Below are 9,699 nucleotides of genomic sequence, written 5' to 3' on the forward strand. Positions count from 1 at the left end.
TTGTTGCAGTATTTAATTGAATATTGAATAAAGCATAACAATGGGTAAGCTTTATTAAACACTTAACATGTATTTTGATCCTTGTATTTAATCCCTGCAACAACCTTATAAGAAAGATGCTATCACTATGTCCACTGCAAAGCAAGTGTGGAGCCTGAGACTCAACACAGTCATACTAGCAAAAGTCAGGGCTCTGCCCTGGCCAGTGTGGCTCAGTTGGTTGGAGCTTCATCCCATACACCAAAAAGTGGGGGGGGTTGATTCCCGTCAGGGCACATACCACGTAGTGGGTTCGATCCAAGGTTGGGGCACATGTAGGAGGTAGCCAATCAATGTTTCTCTCTCATATCGATGTTTCTCTCTTTCTCTTCCTTCAACTCTAACTAAAATCAATAAATACATTTTGTTTTAATTTTTTTTTAAAGTCAGAGTCCCCACTTGTCATCATTCCTGACTGTGAAATCACTCATGGTGTGAATCCTACCCTTGCAACATCTCCTTCATTCTCAAAGTACTATTTTGAGATTGCAGAGGTTCAGATGATGAAACTGAGAAGCAAAGACATGAAGTAACTTGCCCAAGGTCACAGTCGACCAGTGGCATAGCCGGTAATATGAAAGCAGGTGTGTCTGCTATTAACCAGCTACTGCCACACTGAATCCCTGGCTTTATCCACAGGATGTGGTGTTTTCACATGAAGCCCTAGCACAAACTATAACTCCATGCTCCCACTGCACAACTTATAAAATGTCCAGATAAGAGAAGTGATGTTTGTGAAGGGTTATTTGAAGGAAATGAGCCCATCCATTTCTCTAAAATCTAGAACTAAAGCCTGATCACCAGAACACTTCGTGTTCAGAACATTATCTTGGCCAGCTGCAAAATTGCTTTCCCCGAGTTCAATGTTCTGTCCTCAGTGCTTATTGAGGGATGAGTCAAGAAAACATTCCATGAATCCCACAAATGTGTCTGCAGTAGAGAAGTCATAAGGGAATATTTACCTTGTCCCTCACTGTCCTGATAAAGTGAAACTCCCAGTGAGAAATGTCCTTTAAAATTAGGTACTGGGTGAAACTTTGCACTCCTTGAGATATTGTCTTATCATTTATTTTATATCTTTTATTTTAAAAATAATTAAATAGTGCTTACTTAGTGCCAGCCACTGTTCTAAATGCTTTACCAATATTGGCACACTTGACATAACCCTCATAACACACTTATGAGAGGGGACCAAAAACAACCCCAGAATGATCTTTTGGAGGGCAGGCCCCTTGTAGTACAGGCTTCCCCTGCTAGGTGAGTGTTCTAGGAACCCATCTGTATCAGTGTACCAACTGGTAATGTTGTGAGAGGCTGCATTCAGCTTCAGCAAATTTTTTTAAAGATTTTATTTATTTATTTTTAGAAAGGGGAAGGGACGGAGAAAAAGAGGGAGAGAAACATCAATGTGTGGCTGCCTCTCGCATGCCCCCTACTAGGGAACTGGCCTGCAACCCATATGCCCTGACTGGGAATCGAACCAGTGACCCTTTGGTTCATAGGCTGGCATTCAATCCATTGAGCCACAACAGCCAGGTGAATTATTTTTAAGACTTTTTCAATGTGTTTGCCATTTCATGATGGGCACTTTATGAGTGCGCCTGTCCACACCAAGCTGAGTGTTCAGCAGTTTTTAACCAAAAACAACATGACCCCGTATCCCACGCTCCATATTCACCCAATCTCACCCTGAGCAACTTTTTTTTTTGTTTCCACAGATGAAAAAAAAGTCCTCAAAGGGAATCATTTTGTTGATGTGGGAGAGGTGAAACAAAAAACCAGCAGAAGCACTAAAAAGCATCAAAATCGACGAGTTCAAAAAACTGTTTTGAGTAGTGGAAAAACATCTTGATAGGTATATTGCATCAAATGGAGAGTACTTTGAAGGTGACTGAAATCTAAACATATAAGAACACACAATTTTCATATATAAATTCCAGCGAGGTTTTTGGTCCCCACTCATATTATAAAGAAGTTACTTCTATCATTCCCAGTTAACTTGTGAAGAAACTGAGGCATAAAGTAATTTCCTAATTCACCCAAGATTATACAGTTAATATGTTTTTTTGTTTGTTTTTGTATTTTTTTTAACTTACAATGTTCTCTTTGCAACAAATGAGCTTTCTTACTGGGCTTGCTGGAAGGTTCAGAGGCAGAATTTTTGCCCAACTCTAGCAGTTCTGTAAGATACTATCACTTGCAAATATGCATTTTTGTTTTCCTGTGTATTTTGGATATCACATTATATTTTGCATTTTCTTTACTCCTGCATGAATAGATATAAGAATAAAAATAAGGATGGAGCCAATGACTAAGCTCTAGATAAAACTACATTTACGTACATAATTCCTGTATGTGAAGGCAAATACTTTCCAACATTCAATCAAGGAAAACAAAGATTTCTGTGTTTAATTAAAGGTTTAAGATAAGTTCAAATTAAATTTTGAAACAAAGATGTGAGTGAAGTTAATTTAAATAAGAGACTAAATATGTTTAGTCAAAAGGAAAAAGAATAGTAATTTTTTTAATCTGCTGAGCAAATTCAATGGGTCTAGAAGAAAAGGCAAAAGTATGAACCGGAGTTTGTCATTGCATAACCCAGAGTTTATCTTTTTAAAGTAATTTTACCTCCTGTAGAGTCCAGAAAAGCAATAAATTTAACAAGGCACAGAAAAGCATTCAAGAGCCCAAGTATTTAAAAGCCACTTGCTAGAACACAGTAATACTAAGAAATACCTGGTTTGTTTTTTACATTTTCAGTCTTATGCTTTGTGGTTCATTAAAAATTTTTTAATTATTACTGAATTTATTGGGTTAACATTGGTTAATAAAATTACACAGGTTTCAGGTGGGCCTGTTCTTGCCTTTCGCTACAGCAATGACAGATTTTCCTTTGTAATCATTCACAGTCAGTTTCATTTTAGTGCTGAGGTGAGAGTTTAGCTCTGTGGCTGAATTGAAGCTACTTCACACAGTGAAGTATTTTTTCAATTTTGTCTCTGTGCTATTCCTTTGTCAGAAAGGTGATGAGAAGAACTGTTCCTGTGGACATGGATGGCTTCTGTGAAAATAAAAACCAGTTTATTTGGATGCCATTTCTCTTTTCTTTAAAGATTTTATTTTTTAGAGAGGGAAGGGGAGGCAAAAAGAGAGGGAGAGAAACATCAATGTGTGGTTGCCTCTTGTGCACCCCCTACTGGGGACCTGGCCCACAACCCAGGCATGTACCCTGACTGGGAATTGAACCAGTGACCCTTTGATTCACAGGCCAGCACTCTACCACTGAGCCACACCAGCCAGGCCTGGATGCTATTTCTTTATAAAGATGCTTATTCACTTATCATTCTTCTGGAAATCATACTAAAGATGCTGCCAACATTATCCTATCAACATAAGAGTTGAGAAGCCAGTTGAATGTTTCCCTGGCAAAAAGTATCACAGTTACAGGGCAATGTCTCACCTATGAGTGGGAAGTTGGTGGGACTCTGCTTCTGGGGATACCTCTGTGTTTTCATTTTCTTGGACTACCGTAATAAATACCATAGGCAGGGTGGCCTAAAAAACAGAAACTTATGTTCCCACAAGTCTGGAGACTGCAGGTCTAAGATCTAGGTATTGGCAGATTGGTTTCTTCTGAGGCCTCTCCCCTTGGCTTCTGTTTCTTGTCCTGTTTCTTCAAAGGGTCTTCCCTTTGTGTGTGCCTGTCTCCTATTTCCCTCTTCTGATAAGGACACCAGTTATTTATCTCGGATTAGGACCCACTCTAACGACCTCATTTGACTTAATGATGCCTGTAAAGATGATTACCTCCAAAGACAGTCACATTCTGAGGTCCTGGGGGCTAAGACTTCAATTCCATACATGAATTTAGGGGTACATAATTCAGCTCCTAACACTGTATCTAGACATTCATGCCTCCTCTCATCTCTCTACCATGTTCTGAGCAGACTGGGTATTTGGGGGCAAAGACACCAACTGCAGCAGCCCCATTTCTTAGAAGCCACATCAGTGACTTTACAAGCTGATGCTTTACAAAACAGAGACAGACTCATAGATGGAGAGCAGATGACAGCTAGTGGCCAGGGGAGGTTAAGGAGTGAAGGAATTGAGCAAAAAAGAAAATCAACTCATGGACATAGACCACAGGGTGGTGATTTCTGGGGAGAGGAGGGAATAAGGGCACTAAATGGTAATGGGAAAAAATATAATAAAGATTGTATATTTTAAAAAATAAATAAAAGCTGATGCTTTACTGCCAAAATCCATTTGAGTAGACTTCAACTACAAAATAAATTAGGATTTCAATTTTTTAAAACTTCTGTGTTGCATAAATGTGAATTGAGACAGTACACCAAACTAGAATCAGAATAATAGGAACAAACATGACATTTTAATTTCTGAGGCCCCAGAAAGGCATTTAGAGAGAGCTCAATGGAGAAGAGTTAAAAAATGAAAAATGGAGCCCCTGCACCCTAAAAAAAACTTAACAGAGTGACAATACAATATATCACAAAACTTGACAACACCTTCATCAAATCAAGGAATCAAAATAAAGTTGGAAAGGGCAGATTATACATAAATCAATACAGCCTTCCTGATAGTCAAAGAAGATGCTGTTGATGGTGTTTATAAATAAAACAAGAGGAGGCTCATTAGCCTCCCTACACTCACTGTGCACTCTGAACATTCAGGGTTTCCCACTGTTTGCACAGTCTCATCCAAAGGAGCTCTGCCTCCTGAAATATGAGCCATTGTTGCATGTCATTAGATACAGGTCTTTCTAGGGATACACATAGCATGTTAGAGCTGGAGAAGACATTACATTCATGAATCGAGTGTCCTTCAGGTGGTCAGTGTAATGTAAATAGATTTCTTGGAGCAGGGTCTGTAGTCCAAAAGTTTGGGGGATGCAAACTGCATTGTCTATTGTTTGTTGTTGTTATTATCGCTGTTGTTGTCATTTGGCCCCAACAGACTTCTCAGAGCCCCACAGTTGTAAAATAGTTGTAGTTTAAACACACCAAGGGACTTTGCAGCCTTTTGTAATTTTCTTGACCCCAGAAGCATGGTGGCAAAGATGGTTTTTAAACACCTTACATTTGCAAAATAGCCACAGAGATGTGGATTACAGCATGAGGAATGTAGTCAATAATGTCAAGATAACTGGATATGGGGCCAGCTGGGTGCTTGGGGCAGTGGGGGGACCAGTCTGTAGAGTACATGGTCTCCAGGCCACTTTGCCGTACATCCGAAACAGGTGCATAATAGTATTGAATATAAACCGTGGCTGAAAAAATTTTTAAAAACACACACCTTGAGAAACAATTGTAGTCCAGTTGCCTCATTTTACAGATTAAGTAACAGTCACAATACTGATGCCATTTTCCCAGGGCAGACCATGATCAGGACATAAATATCCTGATTCCCAAGGTCCTTTCCTCTGTGCCATTGAACTTCTTCCTAAGGAATACTGGTCTCTGGACTTGGACAGAGGGCCAGCGCAGATATCCACTCAGGAAAATAGAAGTCTTAAACTTGGAATGTAACTTTTGACATAAATGATGCAGTTAATCTGCATAAAATATGCACCAAATACTATGCAAAAATTTAGATTTGGCTTGTAATTGAGGTATTCAGGTAAACAAGAGAAGTCTTATAAACTGAACAGGTTTCAATTCACACACTGAGAAAAACACTTTCACAAATTAATACAGTCCAGTTAGTCACATTATCATAGACAGAAGTTCACAGGACTCTAAGGAAGAACACAGACAAAGAAAACCTATAGAAAACGCAATACCTCAGCCAGAATAGTATCGAGTATAAACTGCAACTGAAAAAAGCTTAATTTTTTTAAAAATTTGATTCACATTTCAGAATTATCGTGCATGAGTGTCTGTTGCTGCCTGACTTAACATCCGTCCAGATTTTACCTAATGAAATCCTTCCAGGGCATGTATATGAGAGAGTCTATCAACATTAGACTCAAGATAACCATTATTTATCAGTGAAACCAGGAAGAACATGATTCTTAACTTTTCTAAAACAACTAAAGCTTGTGTGTACCAGAAAACAGAAGCCTCTGCAGACTAGCATCATCTAAAACAAATCTTAAAAGATAAGGATAGGGCAGCCAACGGGTAATGATCCATGCAGAACTTGCTTTGATAGGCACCCAGTCTGAAAAGAGCACTGTCAAGTTGACAGAAGCATTTGTCTCAGTAAGTATTCTTCTTCATTCCTAAACCATTCAACCATGAGCAGGTGAGCGCAGACAGCAGTCTAAAACTCTCTAATGAATACTTGTAACACACAAGCCAAGAAATTCTTGATCTATCAGCCCTTTGTGAAAAATAACAAGAGTTAGAAATGGGGTTAAAAATGAGGGAGAGGCTTCCACCTCCAACTAAGATGGGTCAGCCTGGAGCAAAATGAGCCTCTCACCAAGAAAATCTTTAAAAGATGAATAAAATACAGAAAGTGTCGGGTTGAAGATATCAGAGAGCTACCAGGCAGCCAGAACACAAGGAACCAAGTTGCTAGAGAAACATGCAACCCAAAAAAGTAAACTCAATATTCTGGGCCCCTTTCCCTTATTATTTAAAGAGGCCAGCCCAAATTTTTTATTAAAATATGAAAAGAATATTGCAAAAAAGTAAATTACAGACTAATATCTATAATGAATATAGTTATAAAATTGATTTTAATAGAATACATAAATATGTAAAAAGCAGCATATCACAATCATTTGAATTTATTCCAGGAATGCGATGTTGTTCCCACATTAGAAAAAACAAACAGGAAAAGAAAGAAAAGGAAAAACAAAACAACTCACCATACTAGAAGGAAAAAAAGATCTCAACAGGTGTCAGAGGGGCACTTGAAAAAAATCATTATAAAAACTTTATCCAACTAGAAATAGAAAAATGTGACATCATTTTGAACTCAAGGGTCTACAAAATACCTACAGCAATCATCATATTTAAAGGTAAATTATTGAAGCCTTACCCACTAAGATCAGAAACACAACAAAGTACCCTCCAGCGTCACTTCTATTCGACATGGTAGTTTAGGTCCTTGGCTTTGAACTACCAAAGCACAAGGTATATTTACTAATATTCCTGTGATTAGTCACAGACAGAGGGTATGTGGCATACCCACAAATACTCCACAGGAAAACTATTAAAATAAGTCTAGCAAAATTGCTCAATAAAGTCAGGATGAAAAGTTTCAATGTTATCTACCAGAAAGAAGTAGAAAGTTAGTTTTTTAAATGATAGTTATAAAAGCATCAATAGTACTTAGGGATTACCCTAACAGGATATGTGCACTACTTCACAGAAAATTAAAGACATTTTTGAGAGAAAAAATAAAATATCTAAATAAACAGTAGACAATATCTAGTAATGTCAAGATAAAATATTACAGACATAGTAATTCCTTCTAAATTAATATATGCACAAATATCTAAGACAATTTTGAAAATAAACAAAATTGAAGGACTCACATTACCAGGTATTAAGATATTATGACAGTAATTAAGACACGAAAAGAGAAAAATATTCCAATTAAATACAATGGAGTTCAAAAGCACAGCTACACAAATATGGACATGGAGATTTTAACAAACATGACATTCAGTGAAATACAGGACAGAATGGTCCTTTCAATGAAAGATGCTCTATCACTTGGATTTCAACGTGGAAAAATTATTCTCAATGCTTCCTCATATAAAACACAAAAGTATTCTAGAGGTATGTTTTTAACTTTTCAATTACAGCATACATTTAATATTATTTTGTATTAGTTTCAGGTGTACAGCATAGTGGTTAAACAACAATATACTTCACAAAGTGATCCCCACGATACATCCAGTACCCACCTGGTATTATACATAGTTATTACAATATCATTGACTATATTTCTTAGGCTGTACTTTACATCCCTGCAACTATTTTGTAGCTATCAATTTGTACCCCTTTTCCTTTTTTTTTTTTTTTTGGCTGAGTGCAGGGAACTTTATTGATGGTGCATGACAAAGCAGGACTCCCTAAGCCCCTCCCCTTCTTCCAGGGGTCTGGGATGGAAACTGGAGAACAGGAGATTCTCAGTGTGTTGGGGGGTTGATTAAAGGACTCCCCAGCAGCTGAGGGTCTCTCTTCTACTCACTGGGGCCAATGGCCCGGGCTCTCTTACTCCTTGGAGGCCATGTGGACCATAACATCCACCACCATGTGGATGTCATCCACCACATGTAATCCAAATTCATTGCCATACCAGGAAATAAGCTTGACAGAGTGGTTGTTGAGGGCAATGCCTGCCCCAGCATCAAAGGGGGAGGAATGAGTGTCACTGTCAAAGTCAAAGGAAACAACTTGGTCCTCACTATAACCAAGGTGCCCTTGAGGGGGTCCTCTGATGCCTGCTTCACTACCTTCTTGGTGTCATCATATTTGGCAGCTTTCTTCAGGTGGCAGGTCAGATCCACAGCTGACACACTGGGGTGGGGACACAGAAGGCCATGCCAGTAAGCTTCCCATTCAGCTCAGGGATGAACTTGCCCACAGCCTTGGCAGCACCAGTAGAAGCAGGAATGATGCTCTGGGCAGTCCCTCGGCCATCACACCACAGCCTCTCAGAGGGGCCACCCATGGTCTTCTGGGTGGGATGATGGCAGAGTGTGGTCGTGAGTTCCTCCACAATGCCAAAGTTGTCATGGATGACCTTGGCCAGAGAGGTCAAGCAGTTGATAGTGCAGGAGGCATTACTGACAATCTTGAGGGAGTTGTCATAATTGTCATGCTTCACACCCATCACAAACATGGGGTATCTGCAGAAGGGGAAGAGATGATGACCCTATTGGCTCCACCCTTCAAGTGAGCCCCAGCCTTCTCCATGGTAGTGAAGACACCAGTGGACTCCACAACATATTCAGCACCACTATTGCCCCATTTGATGTCAGTGGGATCTCACTCTTAGAAGATGGAGATAGACTACTCCCCATTGATGACAAGCTTCCCATTCTCAACCTTAACTGTGCCTTTGAACTTGCCTTGAGTAGAATCATACTGGAACATGTAGACCATGCAGTTGAGGTCAATAAAATGGTCATTGATGGCAACAATATCCACTTCGCCATAGTCAAAAGCAGCCATGGTGAGCAGGCACCCAATGGCCAAATCCATTCATTCTGATCTTCGCCATGGTGTCTCAGGGTTGCTGGTGGCACTACGCAGGAAGATGCGGCTATCTGTCAAAGAGGAGGAGCAGAGAGCCCAATCTGTACTTCTTAATCCCTTCACCTTTTTCACCCGTCCCCCCAACCCCCTCCCCTCTGGCAACCATCAGTCTGTTCTCTGTTTCTATGAGTCTGTCTCTATTTTGTTCGTTCATTTATTTTGTTCTTTATGTAAGTGAAACCATATGATATTTGTCTTTCTGTCTGACTTATTCAGTTAGCATAGTACCCTCTAGGTCCATCCATACTGTTGCAAATGAGCATTCTAGATGTTTTAAAGACCTAAATAGTAAAGATAAAATAATAAAACTTTTACAACACAATATAGGAGAAAATATTTGCAATGTAGGAGAAAATATTAATGAGCTTGAGGCAACAAACAGAATGAGAAAACATACCCCCCAAAATATAATAAATGCCAC

General features: G+C 39.2%; 1 pseudogene; it reads right to left on the reverse strand.

Moving 5' to 3' along the window:
- Positions 1 to 8,164: 8,164 nt before the first annotated feature.
- LOC123805965 lies at positions 8,165 to 9,243 on the reverse strand (annotated as a pseudogene).
- Positions 9,244 to 9,699: the final 456 nt, after the last annotated feature.

This window comes from Phyllostomus hastatus, unplaced genomic scaffold, assembly GCF_019186645.2.
Source record: "Phyllostomus hastatus isolate PE091 unplaced genomic scaffold, TTU_PhHast_1.1 phas_scaffold_345, whole genome shotgun sequence".
In the NCBI taxonomy this organism is placed as follows: Eukaryota; Metazoa; Chordata; class Mammalia; order Chiroptera; family Phyllostomidae; genus Phyllostomus; species Phyllostomus hastatus.